The 16343-nt window shown below is 37.5% G+C and overlaps 1 protein-coding gene across 1 annotated transcript in view; it reads right to left on the bottom strand.

Annotated features, from left to right (window-relative positions):
• Window positions 1–16097, bottom strand: part of FBXW7 (F-box and WD repeat domain containing 7) — a 114160-nt gene extending 98063 nt beyond the window's left edge. The window contains exon 1 of the mRNA XM_034442924.2: window positions 15264–16097. The gene's annotated coding sequence lies outside the window, so the exon portion shown is untranslated. The remainder of the gene's footprint in view (window positions 1–15263) is intronic.
• Between the last annotated feature and the right edge of the window lie 246 nt (window positions 16098–16343).

Raw genomic sequence — 16343 nt, 5'->3', positions numbered from 1 at the left:
AATCATATTTAAATTCTGCATTGGATGTGAATGCTTGGACATAGAAGCTACCTTGTAGTCAATAGCATTCATTTTCTTCTGTACTGTATTGTTTTGGACAAAAGTAAATAAAGAAATGCTAAACTATTATGGTCGGAGTTGTCAGTTTCATGGAACTCTAAATAAAATAACTTTCCTCATATAAATTATAGTTTTCTTGCATACTTTCATGGGGATAATTCACATTAAACATTTCTGGGTGACCCAATATAATTTTGCATTTTGTATCTCTCTATATTACTAGAGAGATTTTTTCTCTTTAAATCCAGATGTATTAATAATATCTAAAATTTCATAATTAATCATCATGTTTATTTGAGAAGATAGCCCATTTATAAAGTCACTAGTTCTGCCTTTCTCTTTCAATATGAAAGGTAATTAGATCAGAAAATTAATCATATGTGTAACAACTGCAGGATTTTCAGAATTTAGAACATTAAAAATAGTAGAAATTATAAAGTGCATTAAAAATATTTTTGCATTAAAATTGTAAAATTTGTTTTTGCAGAAATTATTTCTCATTAAAAAAGAAAACCTTTGCAAACATAACTCACATTTAAATTTGTATATTGATAACTGCATTGTCTAGTCCAAAAAAGTAATACCTTATTTTATCAAGTTATCTATAGATATTGAAACTTTATTAATACCAATAAAATGTATGTTCTCTCTCTCTCTCCTTCCCTCCCTCCCTCTTCCCCCAACCCCACCCCAATTCCCTAAATCAGTCTAAATAGATATCCTGATCAATGGTATTGAAAGCCATCAAGAGATCAAGAAGAGCAAAGATGGATGCTCTACCTTCATCCTGCTCCTACTACATACTATTTAAAAGTACGACCAATGCTGTTTTGTCCCATATCGGGGCCTGAAACCTGAGTCTGGATAATCCATTTCATCCAGGATTCTTTGGAGTTTGCAATGCCACCATCTTCTCAACCACCATCCCTAAAACAGGAAGGTGGGAGCCTGGATAAAAATTATCCAGAGCAACAGTGAAGGCTTCTAAAGGAAAGAGCACATCAGCCCTGTTTTAAAGAAGCCAGAAACATCCTCTCCATCAAGGATGAATTCACCATCAGTCGGACCCACCCACATCTCCTCCTGGGTGGACTTTGACTTTGTTCACTTTCTCGGGTCAAACAGGGTCAAATTATTCCAAGATAACTGGGTATGTTTACTCCTCTGGCATCTTAACAGGTTTAATATCCAACTGGGAATAAAATCAGGCAATTTTATCTGCCAGATGCACAGAAAATTCCTCTACATGGTCCTGAAAGTAGACCCCTGGGCTGTCCTTCCCCCAAAGGGTTAGGGTGATCCTAAACAGGCCCACTGGGTGATAGATATACTGAGGACATGACAAAAGCAGAGAAATACTGATGTTTCATTGCTCTTCCCACCATGTGATAGGTGTTAATAGTAGCTCTAGTTTGTCCCCGATCAGATTCATATCCTGTTTTTCTCCAGCAGTGCTCTAGATGTCTCTTGATCTTTTTTAACCCCGTCAACTCCTCACAGGGAGTACTAGAAATGATGGGACAAAAGAGAGGTTGTACACACACAATTCTGTCCAATGCTCCAGCCACCTCCCTATTTTAGGTAGCAGCCAGAGTATCCACAGGACTGTGCAGATCATCAGATATTAGCCCCAGCTCCTTTTGAAACTCTATCAGTCTGTCAGTTGCCAGAGACTGGTAGATTCTGGATCACTTTTGAACAGAAAGAATCCTTTCATTCCTAAGGTCAGAATGCTGATAACCCTAGAATTATCCCAGAATGTGTGTGTGTGTGTGTGTGTACACACACACACATACATATGAATATATTTGTCAATTAATATACTCCTGTGCCTTAATACAGATACAAAAATACAACTGAAAGTCAAAATGCAAAGTTAATGAACTCATAATCAACAAGCATTAATCATTGTTAAGTCTTGCCTTATTTTCTACTGTATTCCTGGGTCAATTACTTTCCATCTAAAGCAGGGGTGTCAAATTCAAAGCCTGCGAACCAGATTCAGCCCACAGGGTGCTTAAATCTGGCCCACAGGACCGCCCTGGAAACAGTGAAAGACCAGCCCACAGTGCCTCTGCCAGCGAAAACGGAGCTCAGGAAGGCTGCATGCAGCCCTGCTGAGCTCTGTTTTCACTGGCAGAGGGTTGCAGGAGGCCGTCTCAGCCAGAAACGGAGCCCAGGAGCCCGTTTTCGCTGACAGATGCTTGGGCCACCATAGGTACCCCCAACACGAGTGACATTGAATTAGCCATGCCCACCCCAGCCACACCCACTCCAGCCACCCGAGGTCAAACACAACCCTGATGCGGCCTTCAATGAAATCGAGTTTGACACCCCTGATCTAAAGCCTCAGTATCTAATTTCTCTTTACTTCCAAGTTCCATCACTTTTCGCCTACTACCACTTGCCTTTCTGCAGCTATTGATAAACCAAGCTATGCTCATCTGATTTCAGTTAAAACCAAAGAAAATATATTACCCAAAACCAAGTTGCTGTTCCATTCCCATTTATGCAGAAATATAAAATAAGATTTAAAGACTAGTAAAAAATACCCTGCTTCCTGAACATGAATTTCAGATATCCTAACTGATTCTCATACAGGCTACTTCATAGACACATTTACACAAATATTCCAATAAATGAGAAAGGCGGGAATGAAGGAGAAATTTCTCAACCACCTTCTCACAATAGGTTCTGCAGCTCTATTTTAGAAAAGGGACAACCTAAGCAGCTAGTCCTAAAGTGTCTTGGGATGATGAAAAGGAGCCCTGCTAAGCTTCCTCCTTTCTAACTACTGTTATGTATTTCAAAGTTCAACTGAGCGCTCAGCTAAAACCTAGCCCATAAACAATCAATAGGACACAAAATGCGGGCTGTGATCTATTCACAACCATCTCTGGTAATAACGCTAATTGACATTAAGCAACTTGAAATGTGTGTATATGCACCACCTTTTAATTCTGCACTTTTAACTATTTGGGTGAAGGGCTGTTTTGAAGAGCTATGAAAGCACCCAGACATTTATCGCTTATCTTCAGAAAAAAAAATAAACAGAATTGTTAGTTCTTGAATGGGAGGTCACTATAAGAAAGCTTCATGAAAAATCATCTCTGTACTATTTTTGAAGTCCTTTCTAGCCATTTGATAGTGATAGCAACATTTCAATTTAATTTCACAGTATAATTTCTTCAAATTATAGTGTGAAAATTCTTCATCCAGGACACTAATTTAGTACAAATGCTATATATATAACATTATTTTCAGCTATATAAATTTCATTGTGTTTTGAATACAAGAGTAACAATTCATGGATGAAATACAAATTAAATATGTAGTTAAATTTTTAAGCAGGTCCACTAAAAAACAATTAATGCTATATTTTTAAGGCTATATACTGAGAATCTAACAAGAGCTTATCTGAACACACAAACTATGAAGGCATTGCAGTTTTCCTTGCGTACTTCTGTTCTTCACAAAAAAACTTTTTTATTGTGCTTTAGTAGAAGGTCAATGGCTATCACTTCACTACTTGAGCACAATAGTGAATTGAAATAAGAACTCATTGCTGTTTGGACCGACAAAGCTACCAGTATGCCTAAGCCAATAAAGCGATTTGTTCATTAAAGCTACTAATAAAGCAACCTTTTGTTAGTCTATGAAACATCAGAAGCATCGGAGAATGCATCAAACTGCAATATTTCTGGCTTTCCCACAAAGTCTAGAAATGTCTCTTAAAGTCTTAGTATTTTTATATAGGTTGAAAACGTTAACAATTCCCTATTTTTGGTAAGTTTATTCATAACTAAAAATCAAACTCTCTCCTTACAATCACTACACATTAAGAATGTACTATGATTTTAACATTAATCCCAAATATGTAAAAACATAAAATTGGTCTGCAAAAATAAAGACTGAAACGAATTTAAGTGAGACATTAGTCCTACTGTGATGGTATTTGACAAAGTTTTACATGTCTGTTTACTAGTCCAAGAGGTAACAGTCAACAGGATTCATCCCCATTACTGAAACTGAAACATAGCAGAGTCCCTTCTTTTGTATTGAGTGATAGGACATAAACTGCTCTAAATCTAATTTTCCCTTTCCTTATGCATTTTTTCATCTCACAGCTAACAGTTCATTTTAAGTTCAGCATTACAAATTTCAAGTATTCATTCTAAAAAAGATTAAAATAACATCCCAAACTATCAAATATCTCTTCTTCCTTTCATGTGTTAAATATTTTAATTAGGCCAATAATCCTATGCTAATGAAATATCCAAAATATTTGTATTACTGTAATGCGCTCTACATGGGGCTACCCTTGAAGACCATTCAAAAGCTACAGCTGGTGCAGAGTGTGGCGTGTGGGCAGTTTTGGGGGCCCAAGATGGCACCTGTGACACCACTGCTCCACAAGCTGCATTGTTTACCATTCTCCTTCCAGGTGTGACTCAAGATGTTGGTGATCACCTTTAAATCCCTTCACGGCATGGGTACAGGTTACTTGAGGAACCGTCGCATCCCACTGGGATGGGCCTGTCCCATTCGTGCCAGCAGAGAAGGCATGCTGAAGTCCTGTCAGCCCCATTATTCCAGCTGGCAGGGTCCAGGATGAGGGCCTTCTCTGTTGTTGCTCTTGCCCTCTGGAACATCTTGCCCCCTGATGTGAGGTTAGCCCCAACCCTCCTATCTTTTTGTAAGAGCCTGCCAGTCAGCTAGGGGCCCCGGGTAGGAAGTGGAAGTCGCTGATCCCACTTCTCCCCCACTTTGCCCCCACCCTCCCATGTCCTTAGATGTTAATGTTTGATTTTAATTTATTTATGTTTTAATTGTATATGTGTAGAGATATTTTTATGAGGGTAAGCCATCCAGAGTTACTCTATGATAAGATGGGCAGCCAATAAATTTTATAAATAATAATAAAAAACCAAAGAGAATAATAAACAATTAGAAATATACCATTTCCCCAAAAATAAGACTTCTCCTGATAATAAGCAATTGGGCTTTTGAGTGCATGCACTAAAAATGCCCCCCCAAAATTAAGCCCTCCCCGAAAATATTTAAACGCATGTCCCCATTTCCTCTGGTTAGGGTTAGGGAGACAGAGCTAGAAATCAGGTAAGACGGCAAGAGGAGCCTGTCTTGCTCCACGCGCCCCAAAATAATAAGACCTCCCCGAAAATAAGGCCAAGTGCTTATTTCGGGGTTCAAAAAAATATAAGAGAGGGTCTTATTTTCAGAGAAACACGGTAATTTGATTCTTAATACAGAGAAATGTTGCAAGTCATAGTCATTTGTTACATTTCATAGTCATTTGTTACATTTCAGTTCAAATGTAAAAAAAAGTCCTGCTTAACTGCTCTTTGTAATATTTAACATAAATATAATCCAACACATAATATTTCCATGGAACTGGGGCAAGCTAAAATTTTGTCTAAATCACTTGAAAAAACTCTTTTTTTTCTATCAAAAAATAGCCAACATAAATATGGTGGAGAACACATACTGTATCAACAATCCACTTCTGCAAATCAAGGTATTTCTCTTTCTAAGGTTGAATAATGTTAGTATGATGAATTTCATATAGTAGGAATATAGCAAAAGAATATACATATCCTTACTAACAATTATTATAGCATAACTATGCTAGACTGGCTACAAAAGAGAAAATTTAGATAATGTTGCTTTCATATTCACACTATTTGTTTTGGGGTTATCAGAACCAACTTCAAAACTTATACCATCACAGCAATCCTTTCATCTAACTAATGGATGAGGAAAAAAAATACGAATTGCTGACAATAGCAATCTCACTCTCCCATTACATGCAGGGTCCACTAGTTGGCATTTCGAACTCAAGATAATTATAAATAATGACATGATAGTGTCTTGGCATGAACCTTTACAGTAGCTTCCCATCATTGAAAAAACAACCCAGTCTCTACAACTTCAGAAAACTGGATTTGCAGCATTTTTAATTCCATCACAGAAATGTCAGAAATAGATTGGCTCAATTGCCAAACAAGGAAAATGTTTTGGAATCACAGGCATGTAAATCCAAAATATGGAGGAACCCACTTATTATATGTTGATGCATATGCATGTATCACGTTTATGGCTTTTTTGAGAATAGTGGTAAACAATAGTTAAATATTCAGCAATAATTTACTATTACAAGTATCCTATGTCAGCACAAATCTTAAGTGCTTTCATTCCTTTCTCTTAAGCTAATTCTGTATTACATATTTCTCAGAAGTGTTATAAATCTCTCCAATTAAGTCAAACCTAACAAACTATGTATATACAGTATGATTGGATCTTCTAGTTACAGTGTGAGAGAAGAAATAGGCAAAGAGAATTCGTGAGCCACAGGATCCCTTATATGCTTCTTCTGTATATAAAATTGCCTTTTGGAAGATCTTGTCCCCAGAATTATGATTCCAACTCTCCTGACCTTCTGCAAGAGTTTAAAGACCTAGCTCTACCAATTGGCTTAGGGAACCAAAGGAGGGTAACTGGTAGGTTGCTACCGATTTGCCCTGGATCGGGCAAACCGGTAGCGGTGGCAGCGGGAGGCTCCACCCACCCATCCGTACACTTCTGTGCATGCGCAGAAGCATCACGTGTGCATGCAAGCGCCCATGAGTGAACTGGTAGCAACGGGTTTTGAAACCCGCCCCCTAAAGGAGGGACTTCAGAGATTAATAAAACAGATTAATAGATTAATATACAGATCCCACCTCTCTCCCTGCTCATCCTAGTCTCTCCCTATCTTTTAGCAAGGGCTGTGTGTTGTGTTTTGAATTTTATAGTATTTTATTATACAGATTTATCATTTTAATATTGTAAGCCATCCAGAGGTACCCTATGGTAAGATGGACAGCCAATCAATCAATCAGAGGCCAGAAATACAGAAATTATAAATTGTATAGAAGGCAACCACTAAACTCCAAATAACAATCATTAAAAATTAGAGGAGGAAAAGGACATTGCCCAGTAAAATAAAATTTTGAGAAGCCAATCATGAGAGTATGTTAATTCATGCATGAGTTTTTACAAGAAGGAAAGCAGTCTTCAATTCTGGTTTTGGGGGCATTTGTTTTGACTTTACTAGTTATAAAATCAAAATTTAGAATGCTTAGAATAATTAGCAGTAGTTATTCAGGGAAAGAGGTGTAATCTGTACCATACGCTTTTAGAACAAGTAAAACTACTGAGGGGGTAAAATCAAAATACAAGTGTCAGTAGAAGATAAAAGCCTCAGTTACCTTATTTCAAAATGTGAAATGGGCTAAACTATTCACCATTCAGTTCTTAAGCTTCTTTTTTCTTTGATTCTCACAATCAAAACAGATTAGACTGAAAAGGATGTTCATTAGTTCAACTCATTGCTCAGAAAAATATTTTATCATTTTAGGAAGTCACAAAGTTTGAGAGTAGACTAAACTATTTCTTCTTTTGTGCAGCTATTTGTTCCTTTGCCCCAACTTAAGTTTTCTCTTTTTCTTTTCCCTTTCAGTAATATAAGCCCTTACCTACAACCTTTCATCTTTTTTGATGTCTCTAATGGAACCAGAGAGCTATGTGTGTATACAAATAGTCCTCAACTTATGATAAAATTGGGACCAGGTTCTTTTGAAATGCAGTCATTATGTGAGGCATCCCATGACTATACCCAATTTTCTGGGTTTTTTGCCAAGGTTGTTAAGCGAGACATCACATGACCATGATACAGAATCTTCGCTGCCAGTTTCCCAATTGACTTTACATGATCCTGGGAATCTATCACTCGCATAAATGGGAAATGGTGCCACGCACTTGGATCATGATCATATGACTGCAGGGATGTTGAGATGGTCCTAATTGTGAGGGCTGATCATAACTCATTTTTTTCAGCACTAATAATTTTGGATGATCGCTAAATGATTGTAATTTGAGGATTATCTTTACCATGTCTCTGTTTATGTGTGCAAGTGGATGTTTTCTGTGAAAAAGATAATGCAATATGCAACTACAGTTCTTATTTTTCAGGCAGTAAGTTAATTGGACTGTTTCTGAAAAGCCATTTCTAAAACAACGTTGTTCTAAAGAACATCAGAATTGGAGGTCAAATGGATCTCAGGAAATGATATTTGTTATCATTTGTTAACTTGGCTGCTTATATAGAACATATGGAATATGAAGGCAGGTGGAATCAGGATCTGAATTTAATATACATTCAATGACATTTTAGATCCCTTGCTTTACTTATTGGTATTTTACTATAGATATTTACTATTTATATTTTTATTATTTTATCTTGTTTACTTCTCTTTTGTCCCATTGTACTCTTTTTCTAAAATGTCTACAGCAAAGAAGAACAAATCACTTGTACTTACTGTGAACATGGTATTGCATAAATTATGGGCAAGCAATTAAATTTAAATAAGGGGATTCTGAATTGCTACAGACAGTATTTCAGTAGAAAGGCATTAATGGTACTATGAAGACAGTTTAAGTTTCATGCAATTTCGATCAGCAATGCACTGGTCTTGTGAATCCTCAATATTTATGCACTTACTTAGATTAACTAACTTAGACTAACTATTTAAAAGTTCCCCAACCATTCCTATTTACAGATTGTGATTACAGGAGAAATTTAGCTTTAAATTTTTATATAACAGTTGTTATTTTAGAAAATATTTCTTTCATTAAAGTGACTTGCCAGCTTTGAAGAAGTCACAATCTCAATCTAAATACACAATTTTGTTACTTGAATGCTATTTGAGACCATATTTAAAAAAGGAATACAAAAATAAAAAAAACATTTCAAGATATGTAGCTTATTTTACTGATTAAAGCCTACATTACTACAAACTAAATTTCAACATACCATTTTTCTTATCCATCCACATCATTTATCTCCTTTGAATCTACCATACTAATTCTTCTATATCTACTATACTTAAAGCTGCAGTTTTTAGCAAAAATAAATTCCAACTTAATTTCACTTTGTATAGTTGATGTTTCTGGTTGTTTTTTTTTACATTTGCACATTTTCATGTAGTCAACTTTTTTTCTGGGCCTATCCAAACTCAATGTGTATGTTGTTCTTGGAAACTTCCAGCTTTTTTCTGAAAGCCATCTTGACTATCTTTTTCCTTCCAGCAAATAAAAAATTAAATTAGGAAAGTCAAGTATGTTTTAAAACATTGGTAAAAATACATCTACGATATATCTTGAGGCAAGTGCAAGTAAAACAATGCCCTTGACTGGCAGGATCTAGGAGGGCCTTCTCCTGTGGCCTTCGCCACTTGGACCATCTTACCCACAGAAGGAGAGCACCTACTCCTCTGGTTTTCTGAAAGTGTGTTAAGACTTGTCTCTGCTAATTAGTATGGCAATATAAAAGTGTGATGCAACCTGGTAAATAATAGTAAGGATATTCAATGTCCAGTCAAAGGGACAAATTAAGTTAAAAGACATGGCTTGTAATACATATATACTACAATTTAACTCTCCACCATACACTGCCCTTCAAACAGGTTTTGTGGCTTAACATGTCACAGATTGTAATTTTCAGTTATTAGCACACAAAGTCAAAACAAGCAGTAAATTTTGTTACTGAGGTACAAATAGTGCACATAAAAACATTTGTTCATTATTTTAGCATATCATGCAAACACAATCACTGACCAATGCTTCCCTGTATAATATTGTATCCAAATCTATAAATTTAATACCTAGCTGATGAGTACTAAAAAACAACTTACAACCTACTTTTAACTGCCTGAGTTGAAACTGATGAGGAGTTATTCAAGGCAAAAGTTCATGAGGTAAATAGCACTTAGCGATTGGACTATCTTAGAACAACTTTTAGGAAGCCAGTGATTTCATATTAAAAATGTAGATACACAAAATATTCTTTTAATTCTTTATTATAGAATAAACTTCATTACTCTAAATTTCAATCCAGAGATACAGAATTCAGTAAAGTCAGTAAATATTCAGAAAACTAAATCAACAAACTGTAGAACAGCAAATAGCTAATAATAACAATTACCAACCTATTTTAAGTCATATCACAGATACATATATTTTGTGAAGAGACTAAAACAGAACAAATAATATGCATTTGCAATACAACACACAAAGTCATGCTCTGTATTCAGTTCAAGACTGAGCAGAACTTTAGTTACAAAGCAGCACATAAGTAGATAGGCAATATTTAAGTAGATTAAAGTAAATTGTGTTCTATAAATGCAGTTCCAAAATATAACTTTAAATACTAATATGCCTGTTTAAAAATCTAGGTTTTATTCTATTTCTAGTTTATTAGGGGTAAACCAACAATCAGCAAAATGAAACTATAAGTAAAATGGTAAAATATAACTTTTAAATACCAAGCATTCTTTGTATTATAGTAATATTATCAATGGTCAATTAAATATTTTTTTTTTAATTTGATTTATATGCCGCCCTTCTCCGGAGACTCAGGGTGGCTTACAATGCGTTAAGCAATAGCCTTCATACTTTTGTATATTTATACAAAGTCAGCTTATTGCCCCCACAATCTGGGTCCTCATTTTACCTACCTTAGAAAGGATGGAAGGCTGAGTCAACCTTGAGCCTGGTGAGATTTGAACTTGCAGTAACTGCAGGCAGCTGATGTTAATAGTGCTTTAGTCTGCTGCGCCACCAGGGCTCCTTATTTTGAAATACAAACTTGGCCTCAATTGCAGTTAATACTGAAACATTATTATACATGCAGTATACTTGTAAGGAACACCTAAATGATTTATTTATACTATTGGTATATTTGTTTAAAACTCATTTGTCTAAATAAGAAAATATGTTTGTCATTTTCAATCCTACTAAGACAATTTTATTCAGACTTGAAATCATCCTGATGTGTCAAAAATTCAGTTCTTAACATCCTATATCTGTGATGGTGAACCTATGGCACGCGTGCCACAGGTGGCATGCGGAGTCATGTCGCCTGGCATGCCAGCTCAGCTCCGGCCAGCTGATTTTAGGGCCTTCTGGGCCCACCAGAAGTAGGGAAACAGACTGTTTCCTGCCTCTGGAGGGCCTCCGAGGGGGTGGGGAAGGCTGTTTTTGCCCTCCCCAGATGCATAGAGAGGATCTGGAGCCAGGTGAGAAAGAAAAACGGGCCTACCGGGCCATCGTGTGCCAGGAGCGGGTGGGGAGGGGGGTCATGCATGCATGCACAGGGTGGAGCGTATAGAGTTATGGGTGTGGGCACATGCACGTGTGAACCCCCCACCCCCACCCCCTTCCTGGCACGCGATAGCGAAAAGGTTAGTCATCACTGTCTTATATGGTCACATCTGGTTGGCACAAGGTTGGAGATATTGATTATAGAAAATGATCCACAGTATTAATTTTTACTATACAAGTAACAGTTTTTCAAAGCTTTTCCTTACCTCAAAATCATTGAGTTTGAACAACTACCAATTATTTTAAATAGTATTTTCATATAAACTATCAAACTGAAGGCTACATATGTAAAGACCTTCAAGTTGCTTATCACCAAAGATAGATTAGGATCTTATGTCTGTTTATAACTGAGGATATTTATCAAATTTGAAAACATTATAAAACGATTTTGCCCATAGTAAACTAACATGAAAACAATTTCAGAACCTGAACCCACTGATAATCTATCTACAACCTTTCTATCTACAAAAAATACAATGTATTGCTTATAAGTGTATTATTATCTAAGGACACCACTTTTCAGATATCCAGCATTCTTTATATCTTCAACACAATGTTAAAAAGTAAAACAATTTGTATATTGTAATCAAAACACCCTGACAAATTTGTGAAATGCTAACTGAAAACTAGAACTCTGTCCTATTGTGCATGATTATAATACAGATTTTAATTATAGTTATATGAAATTTTTGCTATACAACCCCAGCATCAATTAACATTTATAACAAGCTAGAAATCATGTTGTACTTTACTTGGACTTTCATACACTTCAAGTGAAGCTGAAATCCATTCAGGAAATATCTTGTGTATATCAGTGAGAAATTTGGCAAGTGAAATAGTTTCCGTTACTTCTTATAGTGATCAGGAACTGATTTTTTTTTCACCACTGAATCTAGTGAGTTCAGAAAAAGAGATGAATAAGTAGAACACTAGTATGTATATTCTCATACTTAGATACCTGAAAATTATGTCAATTTCATGCAGTAAAATTATTCAGTGTTCTTTTACTATTGGACTTGATTTCTCATTAAATGTCTTCAAAGTTATTTTAAGACTGGTAGATCAGAGCACACAGTAAGAAAGCTTACATTTTAAAAACTTGATATAATTTATTTCTAAATTGTACTTTTTGTGTACTTTTTGAATCCTTAGGGAATAATTCTGCTTTAAAATGATTGCATTTGCTTTGTTTAAACAAGGAGGATGAGTCCACATAATTACATAAACATCTCAGAGGCACCTTTTCACTTATTTTCTATATTGTATATGTGAATGCACATTTTCTCCCATTCTTACACATAAAGTATTCAAATTGTCTGATTAATAACTACCTAGCCAATTAAAAATATTTTTAACATATATTTATTATTTTGAATTCATTAGTGAAAGGGAGAGGGACAGTATCCTTCCTTCTATGTTACTCATAGATAACATAGATAACATCATAGATAACGTCTACTTTCAGAGGTTTGAAAGACCATACAGAGCAGATTTTAGGAGAGAACAAGATAACAGAGAAGTAAAAAGGATAATTGCCCCAAGTGTAAGAATTAATCTTGCCCTTATTCTTCAGATAAACTCATAAAACTTAATATAAGAAATTAATATTGTTATCTTGAACCAGGGTAGGTAAAACAGGGATATGCCAAGTAATATTCATAATAACTTAATAGTCAAATCAAAAAGGCAAGCTGGTCTGTAACCTCTGAAAACAAGGACAAATTCAGATCAAGTAAAAAAAAAATAAAACTAATTAGAACTAATTAGAAGGATCTGGGAAAAGCATCTATTTCATAGTTTCCTGGACGTAATATGTAAATATTTCACTATCAGTCTTTAACATTAAGACTGCAATAAAAGTAATTTATGTACTTTATAAAAACTGTAATACACTCATTTCCATTATTTTCTGATGCAAGATTGGCAATTACCCAATCATTCAAACAATGTTTGTTCAGAAGCATATTCTTTTAAATCCAGTAAAATTTATTATCTAAGGTACTCTTTTAGGATTGCATGTATAATAAAGAGATGACAGAAGAGGCCGTAACCTGTTATTCCTTCCAGAGTAAACCAATTCATTCTTACATATATCCTAATTTAAGGCTTAACCTTTCTAAATAGAAAATATAAAAATATAAAAATAAACTATTGTGTAGACCGTGTAGAATTTTAAAAAATCATTTTTACTCAAGCCCTTTCCATTCTCTATCAATAATTTATCTCAATAAAGTTTAAAAACTAATTTTTATAACCAAATTATATTTGAACTACCATTGTAATACTAAATAAGACACTACTGGATAAGTAGTGAAATATTTCAAATTAAAAAGGAAAAGAAGTACAGTTGCCATGACTCAACTTCCACCCAATGTGGTTTTATTTTGACTCAGTATACTATACAAACCCCTTATGTTTTCATATGCATTGCAAACTCATACAATTGTGATTTAATAAATCATGGATAAGCAAACTAGGCCTTATTTAATTATGTGAATGAAACTATGCTTGCTTTGATGTAAATGCCTACGTTCATTTAAAATCAGTGCACAGAAAATAGTATATTTGTAAAATGCTATGCAGAAAAAATAATATATTCAGAGACATTTCCCACTGAATTTAATAGCAATTAGTGAGAAGTAAATATATAGTCACAGTTGTTTTTGTCTGCCCTTCCATTACCTGAGTCTTCACATACTATACATATAATCAAAAGTATACACCAAATACTTCATAGGTATGTTTTGAGAAGATCATCGTGTTAGTCGAAACAAAAGCAAAGTCCTCTGTCATCCTTAAAACCAGCAAATGTATTATGGGATAATTTTTGATAATTAAGGCTCATTTCATCACACATGGAGTTTAATCTTAGCAAAATAAACATTTATGTTTGGTAGTCTATTATACAAACAATTTATATACAATAAATCATACACACAAATATGGTTTTCTTTCAGAATAATATTCTATGCATCTGGTGAACAAGATTACAGTAAATAGAGATCTAATTCTCCAACAAATGTACCAGTAGGCATTATACACATTTTCATTGTTTGAGACAATATATGGGATTTTGAAGCAACATAACGTACTTTAAAATAGAATTTGAAACTTTGCAATATAGGAATGCAAGACTCATTGCATTGTATGTTTGATTCCTCAAATACAAGGAATCCCCAACTTTTAAGCAACATTAAAATCAGAATACTATAACTGCTGATAACTTTATTTCATAACACACTAACTATTTTAATATTAAATGGTGTTGCCCATTGTGTTGACAGAATATATTTAAATGCACTTTAGTTTTATTACAACCGTGGAACCCATTCTGGATAAATAAAGCTTACGCTATTAAAGGTAAAATGCTAAACCAGAATACTTCTCATCACCCACTATAGTCGAATCATTGCCTCCATGGTGCAAGAGATCAGTGTACTTAAAACTACAGTACTTTGTTTCTAGGGAAAGAAGAAGAAGAAAAAGAAAACAGTCGGAGTTTCTTAACTGGCCCTCTCAAACCTTTCTCTTCTCTCATTAGTGGTTCAACAAAGGCATTTAAAGTTCCCTCAAAAATGTACCAAACGCTTTTTTCCCCCCCTTTTCTTTTCTTTTTTGGCTGACCCTGAGGGAGAACTCCCCACCGTAGTTAACAGGGTGGGTCACCGAGCGCAGCAGACCATGCAGACAGTCCTGCAACGTGAGGCGCATATGAAACAAGGGAGAGCGGCTGCCCTTTATATTCCCACCAGGAGCCATTCAGGATAAGAGCCCAGCCATTCTCTCCGGCATCCTTCCCATCCCTTCTCTCATGCGACACCGGGCGGAGGAGGAGGAGGGGGGCGAAGGGGGGGGAGCACCACGTGCATCACCCAACTACCGGGCCTGGAGACCCCAGGATGCTAAGATGAGCCCCCCCTCCCACACCACCTCCCTCTCTTCCCCCCCCCCCACCCCCCAACTTCATTCTCCGTTCCACTCGCCTTGCACACTTCGGAAGCTTAAAGCAACAGCAGCAGCAGCAGCAGCAGCAGCGTCCAACCGGCTTTCCAGGGATAACGAAGCGGAGCTGGGACCAAGCGGAGAGATTGGCCGGGATCACCCTTCTTCACCCCACAGGGGGAGGAGGAGGAGGAGGAGGAGGAGAAGGAAGCGGCCAACAGGACTGATTGGGCAGCAAGTTCGAGAGGAGCGGGACTCCTCCACTCGGGGGGCTTCCGAGGCGGGCACCGCTTGACGTTCCAGGACTGGTCACCGAAGCTTTCGTCGCCTCAAGCCTTCTGGGAAAGTCAGTAGCAGCGGCGGCGGGGGCAGCAGCGGTGGGCCGGGAGTCTCTTCCCGCGGAGCAGCCGCTGCCGCCTCCACCACAGCGCTACCCGCCGCTTCCCCCGGGACCGGTCCGGCCACCCCCGGCCTTGGAGGGGGAGGCGGCCAGAGGGTCGGGCCGCGGCCCCAGACCGGCTCTCGCTTTCATACACTCCCGAGTTACCGCCGCCGGTGGTGCTAGGGCCCCAACCAGGCAGACGGAGCGCGGAAGCGGCGCCGGACGGCCAGGGTCAGCGCCGCTCCCGCCCCGCACCCAGGCATGTGGGTAACTAATTCTCCGTGCGGGCTCCGCTCACTCCGCAGGACGGATTCTGAAGGACGCGGAGAGCCCGCTTCGGTCTCGGGAGGGAAGAGAGAGGGACGCGGAACCACGAGACGGTCCGCCCGGTGGTCCAGAGCCGCTTATTTGCCGTCCCTCGCATACAGCCAGCGGTGGGAGGGAGGAGGAAAAGAAGGGACGGCCCGTCTACGGCGGCGCAGGGAGATGACATAGATCGTAGCCTGGCAACAGGAACCTTCCACCCGCCTCCTACGGACGCGAATGGATGACGTAAGCAGGTTGAAAGGCTGCGTGTCTTCGTGGAGGGGTTGTGTAATCCCGGACGCGGGGATAAATCATTGAGGCCGGGGGGGGGGGCATGCGGGGGGTGAAACCTGGCCGTTTATTTGGGTGTGCGCAATCGCAGTTGGCGAATTAAACAAAGAGGCTGGAGTTCGGTAAAGAGGGTTACTTCGTT

This window comes from Pantherophis guttatus, chromosome 8 (genome assembly GCF_059756535.1).
Source record: "Pantherophis guttatus breed Tessera chromosome 8, ASM5975653v1, whole genome shotgun sequence".
NCBI lineage: Eukaryota > Metazoa > Chordata > Lepidosauria > Squamata > Colubridae > Pantherophis > Pantherophis guttatus.
This window is presented reverse-complemented; position numbering and strand designations above follow the sequence as displayed.